At 34.1% G+C, this 27,723-nt stretch overlaps 1 pseudogene; it reads right to left on the bottom strand.

Annotated features, from left to right (window-relative positions):
• Window positions 1-27,723, bottom strand: part of LOC113919791 — a 124,862-nt pseudogene that overhangs the window by 53,726 nt on the left and 43,413 nt on the right.

Below are 27,723 nucleotides of genomic sequence, written 5' to 3'. Positions count from 1 at the left end.
ACAGCAAATTTTATCCTCATAGTCTGAGACACAGTGGCACAGTGGATAGAGCACCACATTTAAAGTCAGACAAGTCTTCTCTCAGCCCCACCACTTGGCAGCTGTGAGATCTTAGTCACGAAACTTAAACTATTTGCCTCCATTTCCTCAGGGAATCATAAAACCTATTTCGTATTTTGTAGTGAGGATTAAGTGACACAACGTACACAAAGTTGCTGACACTCAGAAAGTCCTATGAGTGTTATTATTTCTAAAAATGACTTTCAAAAGTAAATTGTGGGAAAATTTTCTCCTAAAATTTAAACACTGAAAACATGTAAAGTGTTTTTTTGAAACCATACATATTTTTTAACTCTCTTGCCTGTATATATGAACTAAAATTGGGTTAATCAGTTTTCTCATCACAATGTTATTTTTAAAAAAAAGTGGATTTATTTGTTTTAGAGAGAGAAAGAAAGAACTTGCAAGTGGGAGGAGGGGTAGAGGGAGAGAATCTTCAAGTAGACTCCCTGTTGAGCGTGGACCCAGTGCAGGGCTCAGTCCCAGGACCCATGAGATCATGACCTGAGCCAAAACCAGGAGCCAGTCACTCAACCAACTAAGCCACCCAGGCACCCCTCATCACATGTAATTTTAATAATATATGACTCCAACCTTAACAGACTACATATGTTACCAAACTACAAAGGCAAATATAGCTTAATGAGGATATTTGAACATATTTTAATCTATACAGACAGCTGTTATGGTAAAAGCTCCTAAAATATTATTCACTTGAATGGCTATATATTTATAGTAATTTTGTTTCAAATATGTTTTACCTTTAGAAAATTATTTTATGAATTCGGACACCTAGATGGTTCAATCAGTTAAGCGTCAGACTCTTGATTTCAGCTCGGGTCATGATCTCCTGGGTCATGAGATCAAGCCCCAAGTTGGGCTTCGTGCTCAGCCAGGAGACTGCTTTTGATTCTCTCTCTCTCCTCTCCCTCTGCCCCTCCCCCTAGTTGCATGCAGGCATGCACGCTGTCTCTCTCACTCTCTCTCTCAAAATAAATAAATCTTTTTAAAAAAGAAAGTTATTTAATGAAAACTTTTGATCTGCTGAAAAATGTATTCTGAACCACAAAATTTTCACCAATTCTGTCTTTCCAATTATCATCTCAATTTTAAGCTAAAAGTATTCCCCTAATCCTTTAGTCCATTCAAAATATTTTTTTCTTTTCAAATTTTTATTCAAATTCTAGGTAGTTAACACACAGTGCAATATTGGTTTCAGGAGTACTTCAGTGGTCCATCACTTATATACAACACTCAATGCTCATCATAACAAGTGCCCTCCTTAATATCCATCACCCATCTAGCCCATCCCCACCCACATCCCTCCATCAACCCTCAGTTTGTTCTCTATTGTTAAGAGTGTCTTATGGTTTATTTCCCTCTCTCTTTTTCCCCCCTCCCATATGTTCAACTGTTTTGTTTCTTAAATTCCACATATGAGTGAAATTATATGGTTTGTCTTTCTTTGACTTATTTCACTTACTATAATACACTCTAGCTCCAACCACATCGTTGCAAATGGCAAGATTTCATTTTTTCTGATAGCTGAGTAATATTCCATTAGGTAGATAGATAAGATAGATTAGATAGATGATATAGATAGATAGAGAGATAGATAGATAGATAGATAGATAGATAGATAGATAGATAGATAGATAGATGATAGATATCTCTACATTCATCCATCAATGGACATTTGGGCTCTTTCCATAGTTTGGCTATTGTTGATATGCTGCTATGAACATCAAGGTGCACGTATCCCTTTGAATCTGTATTTTTGTATCCTTTGAGTAAATACCTAGTAGTACAATTGCTGGATCATAGGGTAGTTCTATTTTTAACTTTTTGAGGCAATTCCATAATGCACCAGTTTGCATTCCCACCTACAGTGCAAGAGGGATCCCCTTTCTCCACATCCTCACCAACATCTGTCCTTTCTTGTGTTAATCTTAGCCATTCTGACAGGTGTGAGGTGATATCTCATTATGGTTTTGATTTGTATTTCCCTGATGAAGAGTGATGTTGAGCATCTTTTCATGTGTGTGTTGGTCATCTGGGTGTCTTCTTTGGAAAAATGTCTATTCATGTCTTCTGCCCATTTCTTAACTGGATTATTTGTTTTCCTGGGTGTTGAGTTTGATTCTTTATAGATTTGGGATACTAACCCTTTATCACATAGGTCATTTGCAAGTATCTTCTTCCATTCCATTGGCTGCCTCTTAGTTTTTTTGATTGTTTCCTTCACTGTGCAGAAGTTTTTATCTTGATGAAGTCCCAATAGTTCGTTTTTGCTTTTGTTTTTCCCTTGCCTCTGGCAATGTGTCTAGAAACAAGTTGCTATAGCCGAGGACAAAAAGGTTTCTGCCTGTGTTCTCCTCTAGGATTTTTGTTGGTTTCCTGTCTCACATTTAGGTTTTTCATCCATTTTGAATTTATTTTTATGTATGATGTAAGAAAGTGGTCCATTTTCATTCTCCTGCATGTTGCTGTCCAGTTTTCCTAACACCACTTTTTGAAGTGACTGTCTTTTCTCCATTGGATATTCTTTCCTGCTTTGTCCAAGATTAGTTGACCATATAGTTTTAGGTTCATTTCTGGATTTTCTATTCTGTACCATTGATCTATTGCCTATTTTTGTGCCAGTACCATACTGTCTTGATCATTATAGTTTTGTAATATAGCTTAAAGTCTGGAATTGTGATGCCTCCAACTTTGCTTTTCTTTTTCAAGGATGCTTTGGTATTCAGGGTCTTTTGTGGTTCCATAAAACTTTTAGGATTGTTCTAGCTCTGTGAAAAATGCTGGTGGTATTTTGATAGGGATTGCACTAAAAGTGTAGATTGCTTTGAGTAGTATAGACATTTTAACAATTTTTATTCTTCTAATCCATGAATATGGAATGTTTTTCCATTTCTTTGTATCCTCTTTGATCTCTTTCATAACTGTTCTGTAGTTTTCAGAATACGGATCTTTTACCTCTTTGGTTAAGTTTATTCCTAGGTATCTTAGAGTTTTTGATGCAATTGTAAATGGGATCGATTCCTTGCTTACATTTTCTGTTGTTTCATTATTGGTGTATAGCCATGCAACAGATTTCTCTACATTGATTTTATATCCTACAACTTTGCTGAATTCATGTATTAGTTCTAGCAATTTTTTGGTGGCATCTTTCAGGGTTTTTTACATAGAGTATCTTGTCATCTGCAAATAGTGAAAGTTTGATTTCTTCTTGCCAATTTTGGATGCCTTTTATTTTTTTTCGTTGTCTGATTGCTGAGGCTGAGATTTCCAGTACTATGTTTAAAAGTAATGGTGAGAGTGAACATACTTGTTTTGTTCCTGACCTTAGAGGAAAGCTCTGTTTTTCCCCATTGAGGATGGTATTAGCTGTGGGTCTTTCCTATATGGCCTTTATGATATTGAGGTATATTGAGGTATATCTATACCTATTTTGTTGGGGGTTTTTATCAAGAATAGATGCTGCATTTTGTTAAATGCTTTTTCTGCATCTATTGAGAGGATCATATGGTTCTTATCCTTTCTTTTAGTAAAGTGGCATTCACCACATTTTTACAAAGAATGAAACATACACCTGAGGTTAAAGTGACTTGCTCAAGGTTGTATCTGTTTCTGACTTTTTATCTAGGGCCATTGTCATCAAATAGGCTCCCTCCCTTTTTCTTTTTTCTTTCTTTCCTTCCTTTTTTCTTTCTTTTTCCCTTTCTTTCTCCTTCTCTCTCTCTCTCTCCTTCTTTCTTCACCCAACTTGGGGCTTGAACTCATGACCCTGAGATCAAGAGTTGCAAGCTCTTCCAACTGAGCCAACCAGGCACCCCAGGCTCCCTCCCTCTTTAGATGGCCTTTTAAAAATTTTTTTTATTTTGAAATAATTGCACATTCAGAGAAACTTGAGAAAATAGTACACAGTCTGGTGTGCCCTTCACCCAGATTCTCCCAATGGTGCCTTTATGGAACTGTAGAACAGTATCAAGACCAGGAAATTGACATTGGTATAATACTGTTAACTAGACTATAGATGTTATTCAGTTTCACCATTTTTTACATACACTCATTTCTGTGTGTGTGTGCATGTATGTGTAGTTCTGTGCAATTTTATTCCACCTATAAAGATGCTTTTGCTAATGCAGGGCATGGCAGGAAGCACTGAGAGCTGGATGACAGAGCCAGAATGCCTGGACTGCTTGTTTTCTTATTATAAGTTTTCATGTCTCATAACTCAAGTTCTTCTGAATTTGACATAATTTCTTTTCTCCCCTGATTGGCAAATAATTAAAGATTTTGAATGTCAAGTTTCCATTCCATGAATAAAGAAATTAAAGCAAATGGGCTGAGCTTAATAATAGAAAATTGGTCACATTATTGAAGGCTATCATCTATATTATGCAAAGGAAAGCAATTACATGATGACATTTTCACACATGCTTATACCTCCAGAAAGAGGTATGTGAGTCAGGCTTTTGTGGAAAGCACAGTGCACAAGCTACTAATGACCTAAGATTAGTATCTGTTTCACATAACATAAGAAAATAGGTGGCTCTTTGGTGGCATGTCATACTTAATACACTTGATAGTTTCCCTTGTGTTTCTTTCTGTTGGATGTGTCATAAGAAGATTGAGTCAATCTATGTTTGGCTCTTGCTATAAATATCTAAGCTGATTTTATGAAGGCACATGTTGGTAATAATATACTAACTGCCTCTTACAACACTAGAAAAAAATTAAAGGATTATTTTGAGAAATGTATTTTTATAGATTTGATCAAATGTTTAAATGGCAATATGTTTTATTATTTAATTACTTACAGAAAGGGTTTCTTAGATTTTCCTTTTCTAGACATATCATCTAGATCCTAGATAAATTAAAAGATATTTACAGTGTTAGTTGCTATCATGAATTAATAACCCAACTGAAGACTATAAATTTATATTATACATATATATATATGTTTACATATTTTAATGTAAAAATCAACCAGTTATTTTATGTTATCTCAAAGACTTAAGAACTACTTAAACACAGTGGATGAAGTCTAGGGAATTGTGAGGTTAAATTTCAAAGCCATTGATCTAAAACCACTTTTGAGACTTTATCTCATTGAAATATACTTTAATTATACAACTCTCCTGTTACAATATAAGTTTTTATTGTGTTTTTGATAATGGTGACTTTTTATTAATATCTAATTGATAATAAATTAAGGAAATACATACAAAAAAATCTTTACAGAAATCTGTACCCTCAAACCAAGAGAAAATCTGATAAATGTAGATTTCTTTTTTCAAATAATTAATTTTCATCAACTAATGATAACTTCAACAAATAAATCAAGGATTTAATATACTATTCAGTGAGAAAATGGCTTTGCCATGAAAAGTATTTTCATCCCCATTTTGCAATTTAGAATGAAAAGCTATTATTACCAATTCTAATGTTTTTTAAAACTTCCACTTATTCCTTTACATTTTCATTAATTTAATAAGTATTAATTGCATACCTACTATGAACCAGGCATTGCGCTAATTCAGAGGAATACAGTGGTAAACAAGAAGACAGAGCCCTTCCCTCAGGAAGTTTTAATCTAGTAAGGCAAGAAGAAAAGAAAACATGTTTGACAGCATTATAAACATTTATTTTCAGTTGATCCTTAATCTTTTTTGAGATTATTAATTGCCCAATTTTTCAAATTTCTTGGAACTCCTATATCTTTAAGAGCACAGTGCTTTTAAACAGGTTTTCATTTTTGTATGATCTTGCAATGGCTATGGAATTTTCTGTCAGTTATTTCTATTTGATTATCAAATATAATTAATTGATATATAAGAATTTTAAATTTTTTACACTATGTGCCAAAAATGGCTATAAGATTAAAAGTCTATACACTTTTTTGTTCCTCATTTTCCAAAAACTTCATTTTCCCTGAACTTTTTTTGTTAACATTCTATCTTAATAGTGGTAAGGAAGAAAGTTCCTCCATAGGAAATTCCCCTCCATTTTACTGCTTCAATTCTTTTTCTTCCAAAACACTCGTTTGAAAGCTTGGTCTATGTGTGAAGAGGATATGAACCCTTAGTAGAGGTAGTGAAATCTGAAGTCATGCATATTTAAAATAATATCAAAGACATAATCAAAGCCATTAAATTTTTTGTTTAAAATTTCTAGGATCGAAATTTTGCTTAAGGGCCATGCTGTTAACATTATTCTTTTCTGAAGAAGTGTCATTAATTGTGACTAATATTAACCTGTCAACTTGGGAGTCTATAAATAAGACATTTTGGTAATTTTTATTTCTTTTGCAGTTTGTTTTAGATCAGAGCTTCCATTGATAGTACCTATGACCACATCAGATGGGGAAAGGGTGGTAAATGGAGAGTGATAAATTCAAACCACTAAACACAGGAAAAAGTTTCCCATCTGACCTAACTCATTTCTCTTGAGAATATTGAGCCTCTGCTGGGTCATTCACCCTATTGGAAAGCACATTCTTGCTTTCAGACATCATTCTTAATGACATAAGGGTGAATGGGCATGGTCCTTCCACTTAAAGGTGTTCTACATTGAAATTTATGCTCTGATAATATAAAGATAAGAGGGCTTAATGGTCTGATACACACAAACCCCATAAGTCATCATGTTTCTTCTGACCTCAGAAATCCTAAGGCCATCTTTATTCCTGTCTTTTAATGCTGCCTTTAACCTAATTGATAATGACTGCCCAACCCTGTTTGCTACTTAATTTCTTGCTTTTGTCTCCTAACCAACCATGTAAATATGAATTCTGATCTTGTTATTTATTTCTGGAGCCATTTCTCTCTATCCATTTCACATTAAATATTAGATTCTATTTTAAGCATACCCTTTCTTATTTATGATACTTTAGACTCTATCTTGTGCCTAAAGATGTGTATATTGCCTGACTGGCTTCTTTCTTGTGTCTTTTCTTAACTGCCAAACAATAAATGGCATGCTCTAAGTATGATATGGGAAAATATTTCATGTTTGTCATCTCTGAATTCACACAACAGCGATAAACAGAATTCCATACTTAGCTAGCTGCTAAGACATTTTTGAAGATAGGTTGAAATCATAAAAGAAAATATACTTTAAAATATAATTTCTGATAACCTCTCAGTTCATCTGCAGATCATAATACTGAGCACATAATAAGGAAAATGGGAATTCATGATAAATCTAAATATTTGTATTAGCTTGGGGTTAAAGAAGGAAATGTAATAATATCTGAGGAAGACAAAAAAAAAACCCTATTTATAGACCGTGAAAACTTATGCTGAGAAACTTATGATGCTTTATCTGTTCAGTGTGCTTTTCTCTGATATAAGCGAAGTCCGTAGGATGAGTTTGGCATAGTATATACACTCAGTAAATATTTGTTGAATGAATAAATAAATCACTGAAACACTACATTTAAATGTCAGTCATCCACTAAAGTTTTGTTTGGGTAGTTTGAACTTTGCTTCCATCTTCTGAGAAGCTATTATAATCTCTAAACACCATTGCCAAAGGGAGAGAAAAGAAAGAAGAAAATCTTTTAGAACCAGGTCTTGTAACCATTAATTTTTTTTTTAATTTCTAGGATCTTTTGCTTAAGGGCCGTGCTGTTAACATTATTCCTTTCTGAAGAAGTGTCATTAGTTGTGACTAATATTAACCTTTCAACTTGGGACTTTGTAAATAAGACATTTTGCTAATTTTTGTTTCTAGCTAGAATGGGTCATGCACCTTATGGTTTTTCTTTTCTATTTCGTCAGGATAAGAAACATAAACGTTGATTTTTTTCTTAAGCTTTTAATTTGTTGTTCTGCAAAAGAGGACATTGAAACTTAAACTATTATTAATTTTCCAAGCCACGAGGAAATAAATACATTTAGCCACAATTTTTAGAAATCTACATATTCAGCATTAGAGTAAAAAGAATGGGGGTGGGAGGCAGAGAGAGAGAGAGATTCTGGATTCAAGTCAAGGGATTGAAAGATTATGAGTTACCTGAACAACCATAGCATATAAAAATTAAACTGGTAAAAATCAGTGATTGGGGTCATAATATACTATTTTATATCTTTTTAAATGAAACCAATTTTTTCTTGAACATTTCCTTTCTTCTATATACTTTTTATTACCAGTGCTACTCTTCTATTGCTCTTACTCTTTGTCCCTAACTACCATTAGCTTCCCTTCCTCCATCCTCACAAAATCCAAAATGACAATTAAATATAGAGACTACGGTGGGGGAAACCATTTAAGATACCCCCACTTAAATGTATTATTCAGCTGAAGTATTCTTATCATCTTAATATATTATAAATATATAGGTAAATATTACATCGATTTAACTCAAACATTCTAACTGGAGGTCCCCCCAACCAGCCTACTAAGAAAAGAGAGCACAGTTTCCATCTTTGCCTAGCAGTTTCCGGGACATTTGCTAAATTGTTAAAAAGTTAGAGAAGCAGTGTAAAATATTTTACTTCATGCAAAGAAAATAGAAGAATTATATTTCAGTCAAGCAAGGGGAGGTTTTTCTAGGCATGATACCAATGCAGAAACCATAAAGGTAAACAAAGATAGATGAGATGTCACAAACATTTAAAATTTCAGAGCAGAAAAAATGATTATGTCAAAAGGGAAATACCCACTGCTCTGTCACATAATATTGATGGATATATAATTGTTATGATTTTTCCGAAGTACTATTTAATTATACTGATATAGTTTCAGATTCAGGTATAGACTCAGAAAAAAGATATTGATGATAGATATTGGGGAGGGTATGTGCTACGGTGAGCGCTGTGAATTGTGCAAGACTGTTGAATCACAGATCTGTACTTCTGAAACAAATAATGCAACATATTTTAAGAAAAAAGAAAAAGAAGAAGATAACAGGAGAGGAAGAAAAGGGGAGTATGTCAGAGGGGGAGACGAACCATGAGAGATGATGGACTCTGAAAAACAAACTGAGGGTTCTAGAGGGGAGGGGGGTAGGGGGATGGGTTAGCCTGGTGATGGGTATTGAGGAGGGCACGTTCTGCATGGAGCACTGGGTGTTATGAACAAACAATGAATCATGGAACACTGCACCAAAAACTAATGATGTAATATATGGTGATTAACATAACAATAAAAAATTTAAAAAAAAAAAAAAAAAAAAAAAAGATATTGATGGATAATGGTGTAGACATAGTTATTAAATTAGACTTGCCCTGTGCCCCAAAAATTCCACTTCCAAGAATTTATCTTAAGGGTATAAGACTAGCAAGATAAAATTTATGGATTTTCATGGAAAAAAATTTACATCAGGAAAATTAACCTAATATCCAAGCAGGGTGGATAAGCTAAGTAAATATGTATACTTGCCCTAAGCAATAGTGCAACTATAAAAAATGTTGATGTAGTTCTGTGTTCTTATACATCTGTATTATATTATTTTGTTTTAAAAACTAAAATATGTAAATTGTATCATTCCAGTTATCTTTTTAAAAAGATATTTATGCATTATGTAAATGTATATACATAATAAAAATACTTTGAAATAATAAATACCAAGATGCAAATGATAGTTATGTCTGATTTGAAGGTTTAGTGATTATTTTCTTTCTTATTATGCTTTTCTAAACTCTGATTTCTTCAAAGAAAAGGCGCTGAAAGTTCATATTGAGAAAAAAATCAAAAATGCAAGCAAAGTCAATGCTTTGGAAAGCAATGGTCTCATAATGGATTATATATCTAAGTTCCTTTCTAATATTTTTATTATTCTAAGATAAAATATTTTACTACTCATTAATCAGAAATTGATTATAACATATCTCAATTTATGATTGCAATATCTAAAATTCATACTTAAAAGGTAAACTTATGTAAATACTTTAAAGTGCTTTTGATATTTGAATTTCTTAATAATGAAACAAGTTCTTCAAATCATAGCCTATAAAGCATATCTAATTTTTTCTCCCCCTTCATTTATCTTCTTCCTCCTCTTTCCCCTTCTATTGTCTCTTTTTTGACTATTCTGCAACTCTCTATTTCATAATTGTCCTATGATTTCATTAAGTCCTCAATGAATCTCTAAATCTATGGTATACAGAGATTCCTGAAATTGTGGAATATTTATGCTAGCAAATTGAGGATAATAAAATACTTAATAATTATACATCCCTATGGAATGTGAAATTTCGATAATATTTAATATTAATACTTTAATTTTTTCTTTAAATATTCAAACTATTATATACTTTTTTTGATAATTATAATGCATTTCTCCAGAGTAGTTTTCCAAAAGCATTTTTCATCCAATAATTAAATACACTCACAGAGCATGGCATAATTCTTTTTTAATGCAAGCTTCTTAATGAAAAATTATAATATCACTATTACCAGTTCTTAAATATAATAGCTAGGTATTTGCTAAATATCAAATAATTTGCATTCATCCTCACATTTCATCTTCTTTCCCCTACCTTAAAGATAAAGAAACTAAGGCTCAGAAGAGCTTTATAATTTGCTCAAATTGGACAGTTGAAAATTTTTAAAAAGTCATATAAGATTATTAGATTATTTTTGGAAGAAATATTATAACCCAGGTGTCTATAATAAAAATTGTCAGGTTCCCTTCAGGATTCTATTTCAGAAAAAAGGAAATGTCAAATGCTTAAATTTTAAAACTTTAAACAAAGTAGTGTACAGTGGGAACACCATTCTAAATAGCTTCTGCTCTCTATTTTTGACCAAAACCTTGACAGAAAGTCATCTTTATTCACAAAATAAGTTTGGGTAATTGTATGTCAACTCAACCCATATCTTAGAATAGGAACAAAAAGTCTCGAATGCTTTCCTTCTCTTTTACCAATAGTGCTGCCAAGGCTGCCAGCTTCTGTGAGAAAAAAGTGTAGAGCTTTCTGAAAATGTAAAGAAGAGTCAGGCATGCATATGAACTATTTTGCTTCATAACAATGTCAATTTCATGTATTTTAATTTCTTTGGAAAACTGTCTGAGTAGGACATAACCCAGAGGGATAGATCAACCAAATGAGATTAGGAATGATGCACAGAAAGGTTTTGGTTTTTTTTAAACATTTTATTTATTTATTCATGAGAGACAGAGAGGCAGAGAGCCCAATGCAGGACTTAATCCCAAGACCCTGGATTCATGACCTGAGCTGAAGGCAGCTGCTTAACTGACTGAGCCACCCAGGTGCCCTGCACAGAAAGGTTTTTACACACAAAATCTTCCATGGACACAGTCTATAAATTAGAGTCTTATTTTGACTGGTAGTTTCCTCTTCTATAATGAAATATTTTCCTGACAGATTAATTCTACCAGTTATTACCATCTTAATTTCAGTTGCTTAATGCATGGCTGAGATAAACAAACATGAGAAATAGGAGTCTGATAAAATAGGGAAGAGTGGTTATAGTTGAGAACAGATAATAGGAGGAGATTACTTGTGATTAAAGTGGTAAATTTTATTTTTTTATTTTTTTTTAAAAGACACATTTATTCAGCGTCATGATTAGACTATTACATTTAGCCATCAATAGCATGGGTGCAAAAAAAAATCTACATTAAAACACTTTGTTGGAATGCTTTACACTTTCCACAGAACAGAAACTAAAATAACCTGTTATACAATTAGTCACAAATACAGTCCTCGAGTTTTTTGCCCATACACATGAGTATTGTCTAAAACATGTCTTCTTTGTAGCAGCTAGGCCCTGCCACCACTGTGCTTCGCTGAGTTCACAAATCTGTTGTAACCTGTAGCTTCCCTGTCACTTCTCTGGCTCTCCTCTCCTGCTAAGCTTTGTTTCCTGGCAGTAATTAAAACCTTCTGCCACTGCCATAGCTGCTGCTGCTGCTGGAACCACCACAGCCACCTTGGTTTCATGGTTTGGCAAAGTATTGGCCTCCACCACCATAGGGGCCAGAGCTTCTGCCTCCAAAATTTCCTCCTTTCATGGGTCCAAAATTTGAGGATTGATTGTTGTAATGGCCAAAATCATTATAGCTTCCGCCACCTCCAGAGTTGCTTCCGTCATTACCAAATCCATTATAGCCATCCCCACTGCCACCATATCCACCACCACCTCGACTGCCACCAAAGCCACCTCGACCACTGAAGTTCCCTCCACGACCAAAGTTGTCATTCCCACCAAAACCACCTCCACGACCACCACCAAAGTTTCCAGAACCACTTCGACCTCTTTGGCTGGATGAAGCACTAGCCATCTCTTGCTTAGATAGGGCTTTCCTTACTTCACAGTTGTGGCCATTCACAGTATTTTTGAATGACAATCTTGTCTACAGAGTCATGGTCATCGAATGTTACAAAAGCGAAACCTCTCTTTTTGCCAGTGCCTCGGTCAGTCATGATCTCAATCACTTCAATTTTCCCATACTGTTCAAAATAATCTCTTAGGTGATGTTCTTCAGTGTCTTCTTTAATGCCACCAACAAAAATCTTTTTCACAGTTAAGTGGGCACCAGGTCTTTGAGAATCTTCTCTTGAGACAGCCCTCTTTGGTTCCATAACTCTTCCATCCACCTTGTGTGGCCTTGCGTTTATGGCTGCATCCACCTCCTCCACAGTGGCATACGTGACAAACCCAAAGCCTCTGGAGTGCTTGGTGTTTGGATCTCTCATTACCACACAGTCCGTAAGCGTTCCCCATTGCTCAAAATGGCTCCTCAGACTCTCATCGGTTGTTTCAAAGCTCAAACCTCCGATGAAGAGCTTCCACAGCTGTTCAGGCTCTTTGGGAGACTCTGACTTAGACATGACGGCGGTGGGAGGGGAGACTTTAACGATGCTTACTCTGCGGCGTCCACAGGCAGAAAGCTAAAGTGGTAAATTTTAAAGAACTAAAGGACTTGGTAATGGGGGATTGAGGGGAAGTTCTCGGAATTAAAGAATAAGATCAATAAGGCATGTCCAGAAGATAAGTGAAATTTTACCAGATTTTTCCATCATGCAATCTTGCTTAAGGCCCTGGTGGCAGTCCTCTCATTTTACCCCAGTCTCAAAAAACTTCCAACTCTCTGTCCAGTCACTTATTCTCTAAGAATTTTTTCCAACTATATCTCTTCCTCCTCTAAATAATTAATATTTCCTATTAATTTTCTTCATTCAAAATACCACCATTTGATACACTTAAATAGTTGCCTTGTACACAAGTGGGAGCCATGACCCTGGAATATGAGGGTAGGAAAACCAGGATGCTGAGAATGGTAAGGGAGGAGCATTCCCTCTCCTAAGAGCCATAGGGCCCAAACCTCGGTGACATAAGAGCAAAAGCCCTAGAGAGAAGCCAAGCAAAGGTCAAGCAGACTATCCAAAAGAGTCATTAATCCTAATGTGATGAAGAGAAAAAGAAACTTCCTAAGTCAGTGAAAAGGAAATAGCCTGGGCATCCAAGGAAATCAAAAAATTCACAATGGAGAGTCATCAGGGACAGAGCTAAGACTCTGAAATAAAGAGTTAACAGTAAAAAGTGATCGTCCTGGTCTGGCTACTTAGTTACTATTACATCAGTTTTGCTCTGCTGCTTCTATTAGATTGCAAGAGACTATTCCATGTGAGTCTTATTGGAAAAGTCCTGCTATTCTTTTTCTAAGAGTGAAGAAGCAGAAGCTGAGCAACATTTAGGAGCCACTAACACAAGTGGTAAACCTAGAAAGGGAACGAACCAGGAATATAATCAGCACCAAGGTTCCTCTGACCTAGTTTTTTGATTTATAAATTTCTTTATTTTTTAAATTGCCTTTTCAACCAGAACCACAGGTTGAACTAGAACTAACAGAAATTAATTGCTATGTCCCTTTTCCTTCTCTCAGCCCTCCCGATCTCCCCCAGTGCCCACCCAGTAAGAGTTTTCATTACCCAATTGGATAAAAATTTCCACTACAAGTATAAGAGGTAGAGGTATAAAAGTAGGAACAAGAGAACTAATTAAAACACTCAATGTAAAACTAATAGAAATCTCAAGGAGCAATCAGTTAAAGCAATCCCCTTATTTCATATAAGAAGAACTTAAGGAAAATTTAGGTAATGTGATTAAACTAAATTCTAAATCTCTTGGATTCTCCATAAAAAAAAAATGTCTCTAAGAATTTGTTTTAAAATCTTAGTTATCAAAAAAACATTTTCACTTGAAAGAAATTGGGGCGCCTGGATGGCTCAATCAGTTAAGCAGCCAACTTTTGATTTCAGCTCAGGTCATGATCTCAGGGTCCTCAGATCAAGCCCTTTGTAGAGCTGTGCGCTCAGCGGGGAGTCTGCTTGAGATTCTTTCTCTCCCTCTGCCCCTCCTCATGCTTGCATGCACTCTCTCTCTCTCTCTCTCTCTCTCTAAAATAAATAAGTAAATCTTTAAAACACACACACACATTTTCACTTGAAACAAATTAAATACATAATGCAAATAGATTGAAGACATTTTCTATAAAAATAGTGACAACCAATGGTACACCTCAGTTAGGGGCCAGTTATTGTTCATTACGCTATAAGAGAAGGCCAGGCACACACACCACTTGGTTGGCTCCCTCCGAATCTAACTCTTGAATAAAGGGGGGGGGGGGGAGTGGGGCATAGAATTCCTTGAGATAAAGTAATTTGGTCCAGTTAGATGCATACCACGTAGATGCAGCTTTAAAGTTGCTGCAAATAAAGAGATCTAAGTGGGACAGTTTCAGTGGAACAAGCTATAAAAGCTAAGGTCTACATGATACCGGAAGGGAAGAAAAAGGTCTAAATCAGCCCACCTCACACCTCAGATGACACAGTAGTCTTTCTTGTGAATTCTTTCTTTGTCCCCATTAGTTCACCATTGCACATTTTCCTTCTGAAATACCTGACGTCAGGGGTGAGTTCCAGCCCTGCATTGATGAGAAGAGGTTTAGTCTGAAGAATAATATGTGACTTCACTCTTCCTAGTGCTGAGTTTTTCACACCCTTCCTCAAAGGACTGCCAAGTGTTTGTGTCTTCCAGGCAGATCCTTGAGGACAGAAACAATGCTCATCTTATTTAGAACTACTGTCACTATTATTTACTGATATTCATAGAAGACTTTACATCTCAGAATATGTACAGACATGTGGCAACAACAATATAATGAAATGGAATGGGATTTGTATCCCCACCTGAGGAGCAGACTGAGAGACTAACGTGTCCAAGGGGTATGATGGCTCCCCAGGAGAGGAACCAGGGCGAGAATACGGATAGCTCCCTCCTGATTCTCTGCTTTGCTTCTCCTGAGGTCAGTCATAGATGCCTGTACAAAGACAATGAAATAGATGCTGCTTGTATTAATATTAAAACACCACAGAAAACTAAAAGAAAGGGAAAGGAAATAATTTGTTGGGAAAATCAATGGTGTCTCTTTGCTCTTTTTCTGAATGATTTCTAGGATTAAATCCCTCAACTAGGTAGAATGATTTAAAACTTGCAGAATATTATCTAACACCGAGTAATCCTGTATAAAACGGGGGCCGGTGGAGTGCTTTCAATCATGCTGTTTTCCCAGTTTTCTCACCCTTAATTCAGGAACGGACAGAATGACTTATGTCAAACCATAACAAAGTACTTTTGAAATTTTACAAAGCATTCTAACAAATCACCTCCCTTGCTCCAAACTATAGCTGCCTCTGAATGCAAATGCCTCATTTATCTTAAGGATCCAGATATCTGAAGAATAGTAAAGGTCTGCTCAGCATTTCTTTCACTGTAGGAAACTGTAAAATTCCACAGACACACCATACAATGCAGTCTTATTTAGAAAAGGAAGAAAAACCAAAGGCATGAGACAATATATTATTTGTTTTTAGTGTTTCTTACACTCAAATTATTTGACTTCAGGCTGCAAGAAGCAAAGAGAGATAACCCCATATGAAGCTCCTCCTAAACTTCAAAACTCTGTTAAGGATTTGAAGACAGTTGTAGGATGTCTGCTGGCTTTGATAAGAAACTGTAAAAGAAAAGACAGAGCCTTAGGAAGTGGAAAGAAACACAAAGCGTATTCATTACCCAACTTAGTAAAATTATGATAAAGAACTGTTGCACTATTCGTGTTAGCTAAAACTCTTAAATACAGAGCATCTATCTTTGTTATAGCAGCAGTCTAGGTTTTAGTAAGGACGAGTAGAAAGGCTTTTTAAAGATTTTTATCAAATTAAAAAGATATAAACTTTCCTTCTAATGATGTTAATACTTAATCATTGAAAGAATAAATTATGTGTGAGACATGCTATAAAAAATTTCATTTGAGGCTTTCTTTCATTAAAAAGCAGTATTTTTTTTTAAAATAAACTTCTCACCAGGGATTATGCTGAGCATGCACTTCAAAGCCTGTTTCTCTTTGATAAGAGCCAGAGACAGCTCATAATCTAATTGTCAAGGGTTCTTGGAATTCATTCCTAACCCATTCATTAATGTACTAGAAATATTTATTGAATGACTACCATGAGCCAGGCACAGTGATTGTTATATAAAGACCAAAAAATGTGTCCGTGTTATAGTACTGATCTCTAAAGCTCTCTCTGTCAACTTTTGCTCTAGCTCTGAATCCTTGCCACTCTTCATTCTGCATTGATAAGCAAGTGGGGAAGAAAGCAGCAGGATTTATCTATCCAGAGAGCCTGTGTAAATTACTCAAAGTTACAGCAGTTTTCTTTCACATTTGCAACTTACTTAAGGCGACAGCCTAGAATAAAGTCAAGGTCTTGCTGGTCCCTGTTTGATTTACATAGACAATAAATAATTCTCATTTTTAAAATCAAACTGTATAACTTTGGGAATTTTCTACTTTACCTGATTGTATTAGAATTGTGCATTATTCCTCTTTTTATTACAGAGTAATTTATTTGCTGCATTGCTTTCATATTTTGATTACTTCTTTGAACTTTAGAAAAACAAAAAATTTTATGAACATGAGATTTATGTGCCTTATTGCCTTAAGGAGCAAAACAAATGCTAAACATGTCATTAAGTATAGATAGATCTAAAATTTAAATTTAAATATAACTTTAATGCATACTTTTATAATATAAAGTATAGCTCTTAAATCATATTAAACTTCTAAGAGCAAGTTATCTACATAGCTTAAGCTACTTGACTTTTCCAAATTTGAACTGATTTTTTGCTTTAACTTAAATACTAAATCATTGTCTATACTAAAAATGGTATAAAATCACATTCCAAATTAAACATCTTAAAACATTGACCTAGGAACCAGGTTAGTAATTCATTAACATGGAAATGCTTTTAATATTAATTATTCTAATCATCTATATTTCGTTTAAAAGTTTTAGGTTCAGAGACTCATTGGAGTAGATCTGAGTGCTACAATTTATTTTGATTTTATTTTTGAAAAATACCTAATGAAAATATAGAAATAATAAACTTTCTAATAGAAAGACCCTTTTGGTTTAGTGAGACTAATTAAATGTTTAAGCCTCACCATTTTTACTCACATTTTCCTGACATGGGTTCATTTTTTAAAAACCTCTCCAAAGAGAGATACAGGATATTTGGTTTGGAATAGCAAAAAGCAGAGCCCTCTGGAAGGGAAAGACAAGGCCATGGCCATAAATCTGGTTTCAGAAAGGCAAGAAAGACTTTTGTAATGAAGGCTTATGTTTAAGGAAGGATTCTTAGCGAGCAATTATGTGGAAGAGAAACTCTGTAGGTAGAGCCCAGTTTTTTCTAGGGAGCCAGAATCTATTTACCCAGACCTGTGTTAAAATATAACCTCTGGTTTCTAACCTGTCTTGTGGCAGTTCTAGTTCTTCCAAAGAATTTAGGCCTCTCACTTGCAGAGGATGCTTCAGTTATGGAATCTGAGTTAGAGTTGTGTCTATGATCTTTGATTTTTCTTGCATGAAAAAAAATTAGTTCCTAAAGAGATTGTCTATGATCATTTATATAAACTTAATCTTGTCAGAGTATCAACTGTCTCTTTCTCTTCTCTCAGACTACTTAGAATGGGGACAGAAGCCTGAGGCCAAAGGGACGTAACATATTTAAATCAGACTGATTGACGAGCATGCCAACTGTCATGAACCTCTACTCTCTTTGTGCAGTTGATTTAATTAGTGAACACTTTAACTCATGTCGGTAGAAAACACTTAGAGGCTCAGCCCATATAGCTCATGTATGCACTTTCAGAGAGAAGTTAGTTTGGAACAGTGAAAGAATAGGGAATAAAAAGGTAGCTTGGCATTAATTTTGTTGCAAAAGCTCCAAATTCTAATACCACCTTCCACTTGAAGCTGAGATACATGAGAGAGGCACTTACCAATAAAGAAAAATTTTGTACAGAATTTTTCACAAAAATTTTGTTAATGTGTTCTGTTGTTCAAGTTATCAAAGTTAAAAGTTTCTCTTTGAGGCATCACTGCATTAGTCCCTAGATAAAGAAAAATGTACCTGGCTAATATAATGCAAAAATAAAAGAAGCTAATGTTAAATCATGAATAAATATGTACTATCTTAGAAATTGTAGCAAGAATATATTCCCAACTTTCACAACATTAACAGCATTATGACTGTAAGGGATAGTGATGAGTAAATTATTTTCATACTGATACATCTCAGGTGTGCTTATGTTCCATCAGATCAATATAAAAAGTCTAATCCATATAATCATAAAGATTATTGCCAATGGCATGCTAGAGAGTCATATGAATAGCTCATCTCAGTAAGGAATTAACCCTGTCTCAGTTTTTTAATATGAAACTCAAAAATTGCCCTGATTCTAAATTAGGTATTGAAAATCTGTTGTGGGGGTGCCTGGGTGGCTCAGTCAGTTAAGCGGCTGCCTTCAGCTCAGATCATAATCCCAGGGTCCTGGGATCGAGCCCCACATCAGGCTCTGCACTCAGCGGGGAGCCTGCTTCTCCCTCTCCCTGTGCTGTTCCCCCTGTTTGTGCTCTCTCACTTGCTCTTTCCCTCAAATAAATAAAATTTAAAAAAATCCATTGGGAATTCTTTCAAAGAATGAATACCTAAAGGTACTCTAATCTAGACAGGCAAACTTAACATGTTTCAGAAGCTTAAAAACAACTTAAAACACTGAAGTTTTCTTATACAGAAGAACTATAAAGTATTTTGTTACATAGAGAAAAATTAAATATCTGCTTTAAAAATAAAGTCCTAAAACTCTTATCTATAACCAAACTGTATATTTTATAAACATATTTTGAAGTATATAAATGAATGACTACATTTATAAATAACAATTTGAATGTTATTTCATATGTAAAGTAATTGAAAGCTTATCATTGTTTAGTTAGTCAATTAACTAGTTAATTCGTTATGCTTCTCCAATTAAAAAAAATAATGTGTAAGGACTTAAAGATATCAAACTCTTCCCAATTTGTGGAATCAGATAGACCTGGGTTTGAAAGTTTCTCCATAATTTATTATGCAACCTTAGAAAAACTACTTCAATTCATTTAAAATGTTTCTTCAACTGTTAAGTGGAAATAATATCTCCCTCATGGGGTGGATTAAGTAAGATACCAGATTAAGGACCTAGCACAATACCTAACCTGTGGTACATTGAATACTAGATAATATTAATAATTATAACTATTAACCATCATATGCTAACTACAAATGGGGTTGGCAAACATGAAAAATTTCCTCAAGGAGGTAGAAATTCAGCTAGACCTTTAAAGGCAGCAATATTATAACAGCTACTAACATAAAAAGTGCACATAGAATATGCTAAATCAACATTTATTAAATGGCTGGGTTAATCTGGTGCTTTGTGGAGTAATGAAAACAGTTCCCCAAAAGAAGGTGGTCACAAAAGACCACTTGTTTTATGATTTCAGTTATATGACATGTCCAGAATAGGCAAGTCTAGAGAGAAAGAAGTAGATTAGTGATTGCTTAGAGCTGGGGAGGGGGTTTGAAGGATGATAGCTAAAGGGCAAGAGCTTTCTTTTCAAAATAATAAAAACATTCTAAAATTGATTGTGGTGATGGTTGCACAACTTTGTGAATATACTAAAAACCACTGAATTGTACACTTTAAATGGATAAATTGTATGATATATGAATTATATATCTCAATAAAGTTGCTCCAAAGAAAAAAAACTGTTTATTAGAGGATCTTCCTTTTCTGTTCTTCCATAATATGGACAGTGTTTGTGAGTACAGGCTCTCCACCTATGCAGAATGGAGTTCCTATGGTGTGGCTCAGTGGGGAGGAAAGAAGGACTAAGTGTCAGAGACCATAGCTATAATCCTTCTGCCCTGAAATTCTTTTTTCGATAGGCACAAGAATTTTTCTGGGCATCTGCAGTTGAAATGCATCCACTATAAACAAAATATCTTATAATGGTAAAATGTATTGGCATAAAAAGAAAAAAAATTCTCTCTAGAAGAGGTGACATGTTAAGAGCCTTTGAAGCATTTATGTTATTCAAGAGTGATCAATGGGTCTAGAGCCTAAGGGGGAAAAATATAGTAAGATTAACAGAAACTGTGAGCTGGAAAATAAGAACCAGAATAAAAGATAAAATTTTATTCAAAGATTTGTTCAGTAGCTCTTAGGATTTAAACTGACTTCGAGGTGCATTAAACCCAAACTATCAAAATTCATCAAGTGACAGACTGATAAAACTAATGCCAATGTGCCTATTTGTAGGCTGTGAGGAAAGTCACCTTTTACTTTTTCCTATCTTAACTGTGGCCTTTCTATCATCTATCTATATATGTAAACCATTTGACTTATTACTAGAGACATGATTAACTAATTTCTCTGATTCCATAGCCCCTAATTTATTCCTTTCAATTGTTTCCTTATTTAGAATATATAATGTTCTATTTACATCCTAATGGTGCATATTAATAACACAGACAGACACAGAGACATACCCAGATGTTTACATAATATCAATATAAACTGAGAGGAAAATTACTGAAAGCTTTGTGTTCTTATTAAAAAGTATAACTCATGAAGTACTCCCAATGGACAAAGCAATAGGCAGAACACTTTCCAGTCCACTACCATAGAGCTAAGAATTTACTCTGATTCTTGGGCAGTTGGACATGAAATCTATTCATATTGTGCTTCAATAAAAAAAATAAGGAGTTTATAAAAAGTCAAAAAATAACATTATCTATGCAGGAAGAGTTTCTGAACAGAAAAGTGGAGATCTTTCATTTACTTAACTTCCAACTCCTAGAAATTCATAACACTCATCCAAACAATAAATCCCTAAAGCTACAAAATGGGGTGTGTTTGTGTGTGTGTGTGTGTGTGTGTGTGTGTGTGTGTGTGTGTTAACAACATATCTTATTTGGATACAAACAATATTTAACAGCCTTTTATATCACTAGATACAGAATAAACATGATTTAGTTTAATAAATTTCTAAAAGAATTGTAATAAATTCCTAATAGAATTAGAACTCAAACTTCATAACTTTTAAAATATAAAATCATCTTGACCTTTCAACAGAATCTAATCTCAGATGATTCAATTTATTTAAATAAATAAGATGTAACACTCTGCTAGAGGAAAAGGTTTTCCAGAGGAAGGAACAAGCTTCTAAAGGTTATAAAGCAACAGAGTAATTTTTCTAAACTTATGTCTGAGATGTTTAATTAAATCAAAACACAGCTTTAATTTTCCTCATGTGATATCTAAGGTACAATGGTTATGGAAAGATTTTATAGACAAAAATAAGTTACCCAGCCAAAACATCCATAAATCAAAATTCAAGTAATTCTGTCATCCTGAAAACAAACATAAATGCTCACCTTATAATGTAAATTAAAGATTATAATAAATTTGCAAATGATCTTAAAAAAATTAACCACTTACAAAAATATTGATGTCACCAACATCCAAACTGAATGTCTAGCTCGTGACTATAAATTTTTATCATTTAGTAAAAAAGTGAATGTTAACTGGAATTTAAATAAAAATTTAAAAATATAAATATATATATAATACTATTATATATAAAAATAAAAAACAATAATGCCTCAAAAAAAGTGAATTGTTATTTTCCAAATGAGTTAAATATGCAGTGTGACTTTTACCAATTTATGCATATACTCATAAACCAACAGGTATGAAAAACAAGTTAGCAAAAACACAAAAATAAGATTGCTACTAACTTTACATAACAAACAAATTTTAACACTTTTATACAGTATTAATTTATAGCGAATTAATTTGGTTTCCTTAAAACTGCCACAAATGTGGTTTTATAATTTGCTTTTTTCTCCGTTTAAATATCCATTCATCTTAAAGCATCCTCAGAAATGATTTTCTTGACATAATCTAAACCAATTTCTCACTCCTTAATCCCTCTTTTTTCCTTCATGTCTTATCCCAGTTGTGTTTATTTATTTGTTTTCTTATTAATGGGTTCTATAATCATTTAATCCTCTCTATGTGGGAAGAGATCACGTCTTTCTTGTTTGCTGCAGGTTCTCAGCTTAGTATTTATTGGAAAAGTCCTTATTTGTTGTTAAACTCTTCAAATATAATTACAGAAAGATGTATGCACTAAGTCAGCCCAAAGTGAGTGACATTTGCAGTCATGATTCTGGTGCTGAAATAGTTGCCTTTACAGAATGCACCTGATGAAGCTTATTTCTACACATAACTCTTACATTTTACTCCCAAATTTAATATTACAGCAATCACTGATCTCAACAGTTCAAAAATTAAAGTTATAAGCCCTGCCCAGATTTTCACAGGGTAATATAAAATATTGGAGCAGATGTTTAATTTATTTTCTTTGTTTGTTTCTTTTTACTAAGAAAAATGCACCAATTTATCAGAATGGCAATTATATTTTTCCTTATTGACAGAAAATGACCTGATGTCCAATATACTGTCTAGCAAATATATACAATTAAATAATAAGTAAATACAATTTAGAATGACACCAGGAATGTCATCAATATATTTTATTGAAAAATACAAATGAGGGAATGAAAATACAGAAACTAAAAAGATATCTTAAAAGAGTTTCAAATTCCTATGAAAGAAGATTAAGCAGAGAAAATGCAGTAAATTTCAGAAGTATTTCAGTTTTGGACAAGTTAATTGGAGATGTCTAAGAGCCAAGTAAAGATGTCAAGTAGACAGATACATGTTTAGAGTGCAGGAAATGTTCTGGAATAGAGATAAACATGGATAGTCATCAGCATATAGAAAGTAGTTCAAGCAATGAAAGAGGATAACATCCTACAGGAAAAGAAAGAACAGACACAAAGGAGCCCAAGCCTGAGCCATTAGCCTCTTCAGTATCTAAAGGTCCAAGAGTAGAAGAACCTACAGAGAAACTGAAATGGAACAGCAGTGATGCAGGAGAAAATCCAGGAAAGTGTGATGTGATGGAACCTGAGAAAGGAGAATGCTTCCAAAAAGAGGGAGTGGTCAACTGTGTTGAATGCCACATTGAGCACTGCTCTCTGCTTGAGGAGGACAAAGAAGTAGGTTGCTTGCTGGTAATCTTGACAAGGATAGTTTCAATGGAGTAGTGAGGAAGGCAGCTGAGCAATATATATGGGGTGAAAAGTGTAGATAGTTGAAGGTACTATTCTTTTGAGATATTTTGATGTGAGAACGTAGTATAGAAATCGTGTGAGCATCTGGAGAGGAATATAGAAATAGGAGATCAAGGGAGGTTTTCTTTTTAAGATGGGAATTACTAGGTCATGTTTGTATTCTGGGGAGATGATTCAGAAGGAAGAGTGAGATTGATAATGTGAGAATGAATACTGAAGGTAAAAGGAAATTATCTGAATTATCTCCTAAAGTTTTTTTAAATATGGAATTTCCTTTTGGCACATTAAGCTCCTGTTTATTTATTTTATTTATAAAGAGAATAGATGATGGATTGGAATTTGTTTATGAAGCCAACTATATCCAACGAATTGTTCTAAAAAGTAGTAAGGTATCAAAAACTAATGATGTAATGTATGGTGATTAACATAACAATAAAAATTTTTTTAAAAAGTAGTAAGGTATCAATGAATAAGTTTCTCGCTTCAAGAAGCTTACATTCAAGACAAAACAAACAAATAGATCAGTAATTACTGAGTATGGGGTCTATTAAAAAGTAATCAGGAATACGTAAAAGGAAAAAAAAATGTAAAAGAGAAGAAAAGAAGACATCACTGGGACAAAAACGTGACAAATAATTCCATGGACCAAAGTCAAGTAGTGGCAGTTCAGAGCTGGGCTAGTGTAGGATGAGTGGTGTGTCCTTTGTAAGATACTGACAGGCTCACTAAAGTTAAGGACTAGAGTGTGGCTTTCCTGCCCATTAATGAAAGGAGGCTGAAAAATCAGGAGGATATTTGTTCTGCTACTTGGGGCAAATAACGGGACAAAGACAACAATGCAAATGAAAACTAAGCTGAACCCATCTAGTCCTTCTGTGTGTGGATCTGTGGTGTCTCCAACATCACTTAAGAGCAAGAGCCCAAAATGCCATTATATAATCTCATTTTGGGCCGAGAGCCTGAAGGGTGAGTGGAAACAACCACAAAACCAGTGGGAATGGGAGAAGGGGGGAAAGGAAGGGGGAGAGAAGAGGAAAGATGAGAAAGAGAAGAGAAGGGAGAGAGCGATAAAATGGCAAAAAGAAAACTACCACACAAAGTGAGCTTACAATCTTAAATTCCAAAAAAACCCTAAAAGTTAGTGCTAAGAGAGACACTTAAAAAACAAAAAAAAATTGTAACAAATTCTAGATGATATTAATTTTAGGGAGCAGACTCATAAAACCTTTAAAACAACTGTTTTTGGTGCTCAAACAGGCAAATTAAAGAATATAGCCATTTGAGTGCTAATAGCTTTTCAAGATCCTGATTTCAGTTATTTTGGATAAATATCTAGGAGTGAGATTCCTGATCATATGGTAATTCTATTTTTAATTTTTGAGGAACTTTCATACTATATTCCATAGTGGCCAAATCATTTTGTATTTCCACCAACAATGTGCAAGGGTTACAATTTCTCCACATCCTCCAACAATACTTATTGTCTTTTTGTTGTTGTTGTTAATAGACCCCTGATCTGTGTGAATATCTCATTATGATTTTGATTTGCATTTCACTAATGACTTTGAGGATCTTGTCATATACCTGTTGGTAATTTATCTGTCTTCTTTGGAGAAATGTTCATTCAATCCTTAGCCCATTTATTTATCAGTTTATTAGGGTTTTTTTTTTTTAGTGGTAGGAGTTCCTTATATATTTTGGAGATTAACCCCTTATCAGATATTTGGTTTGCAAATGTTTTCTCCTATTTCATAGATTGCCTTTTAGCACTCCTGTGTTCAATGCAGCACTATTCACAATAGCCAAGATGTGGAAACAATCCACATCCATTGACACATGAATGGGTAAAGAAAGTGTGGTATATACATACAATAGAACACTACTCATCCTTAAAAAAAAATTTTCTGCAATATATAACAATATGGATGAACCTTCAGTACAGTGTGCTAAGAGAAATAAGCCATTCACAGAAAGGCAAATAGTGATCAGAAGAAATTCCAATTCACAGAATCAAAGACTGGATTGATGGTTGCCAGAAGCTTGGAGGAGGAAAAAAGGGAAATTTACTAATCAATGGGCATAAAATTTCAGTTTAAAAACATGAGTAAGTTCTACAGATCTGCTGTAGAACATTGTGCCTATAGACAATAATGTACACCTAAAAATTTGTTAAGGGGGTAGATTTCATATTAAGTATTCTCACCACAATAAAATAATTTTTTGAAAAGAACACAGCCATTTAAAGCACAAGAAACTTTTTTATTTTTTTCTTTCTTTTTTTTTAACTGATATGTAGTTAACATACAGGGTTATATTAGTTTTAGGTATACAGTATCATAATTCAAGAATTCTATACATTACTCAGTGCTCATCAAGATAAGTATACTCTTCAGCCCATTTATCTATTTCACCTATCCACCCACCAACCTCCCTTCCAGCAACCACCAGTTTCTTCTCTGTATTTGACAGTCTGCTTTTTTGTTTCTTTGTTTGTTTCTTTAATTCCACATGTGAGTGAAATCATATGGTATTTGTCTTTATCTAACTGACTTATTTCACTTAGTATTATACCCATTAGGTCCATCGTGTTGTTGCAAATGGCAAGATCTCATTTTTATGTCTGAGTATTATTTCATTTATATATTCATTATATATAAATTATCATATATATATCATATATGTGTGAGATATATGTATATATATCTCACTTCTTTATCCATTCATCTAGGATAGACATTTGGGCTGCTTCCATAGCTTGGCTATTTTAAATAATGCCACAATAAACATGAGGGTGCATATATCTTTTCAAATTAGTGTTTCTAATTCCTCTGGGTAAACACCTAGTAGTGGAATTATTGGATCATAGGGTATTTCTATTTTTAATTTTTTGAGGAAACTCCATACTGTTTTCCACGGTGGCTGTACCAATAAACATTCCAACCAACAGTGCAGGAAGGTTCCTTTTTCTTCACATTTGTCAACACTTGTTATTTCTTGTCTTTTTTATTTTAGCCATTCTGACAGGTATGAGGCAATATCTCATTGTGGTTTTTATTTGCATTTCCCTGATAATTAGTGATTTGGGGCATCTTTTCATGTATCTGTCGGCCATCTGTATGTCTTCTTTGGAAAAATGTCTGTTCAGTTCCTCTGCCAATTTTTTAATCAGATCTGGGTTTTATTGGTATAGAGTTGTATATAAGTTCCTTATATATTTTGGATATTAACCCCTTATTGGATATATCATTTGCAAATATCTTCTCCCATTCAATAGGTTGCCTTTTAGTTTTGTTGATCATTTCCTTTGCTGTGCAAAAGCTTTTAATTTTGTGTAGTCCCAATTCTTATTTTTTTTTTTTTGTTTCCCTTGCATTAGGAGAACTATCTAGAAAAATGTTTCTGTGGCTGATGTCAAAAAGATTACTGCCTCTTTTCTTCTGGGGCTTTATGAATTCAGGTCTCATGAATAAGTCTTTAATCTATTTTGAGTTTTTTATGTGTATGGTGTAAGAAAGTGGTCCAGTTTTATTTTATTTATTTATTTATTTTTGCCTGTAGCTGTACAATTTTCCTAGCACCTATTTGTTGATGAGACTGTCTTTTTGCCCCATTGTATAAGCTTGTTTTCTTTGTCATAGATTAATTGATCCTATATGTGTGGGATTATTTCCAGACTCTCTACTCTTTTCCATTGATTTATGTGTCTGTTTTTGTGCCAATACCATACTGTTTTGATTATTACAGCTTTGTAGTATATCATGAAATCTAAGATTGTGATACCTCCAGCTTTGTTCTTTCTCATGACTGCTTTGGCTATTCTGGGTCTTTTTTGATTCCATACAAATTTTAGTATTCTTCTAGTTCTGTGAATATGTTGGTATTTTTTTATAGGGATCGCATTAAATTTGTAGATTGTTTTAGGTAGTGTGGACATTTTAATAATATTGATTCTTCCAATCCATGAGTATAGATTATCTTTCCATTTGTTTGTGTTGTCTTCAGTTTCTTTCATCATGGTGTTATAGTTTTCAGAGTACAAGTCTTTCACCTCCTTGGTTAAATTTACTCCTAGGAACTGTATTCTTTTTGGTGCAA

The sequence above is a fragment of the Zalophus californianus genome, chromosome 3 (genome assembly GCF_009762305.2).
Source record: "Zalophus californianus isolate mZalCal1 chromosome 3, mZalCal1.pri.v2, whole genome shotgun sequence".
In the NCBI taxonomy this organism is placed as follows: domain Eukaryota; kingdom Metazoa; phylum Chordata; class Mammalia; order Carnivora; family Otariidae; genus Zalophus; species Zalophus californianus.
The sequence above is the reverse complement of the archived record's forward strand: the minus strand, read 5'-3'. Positions and strand labels throughout refer to the sequence as shown.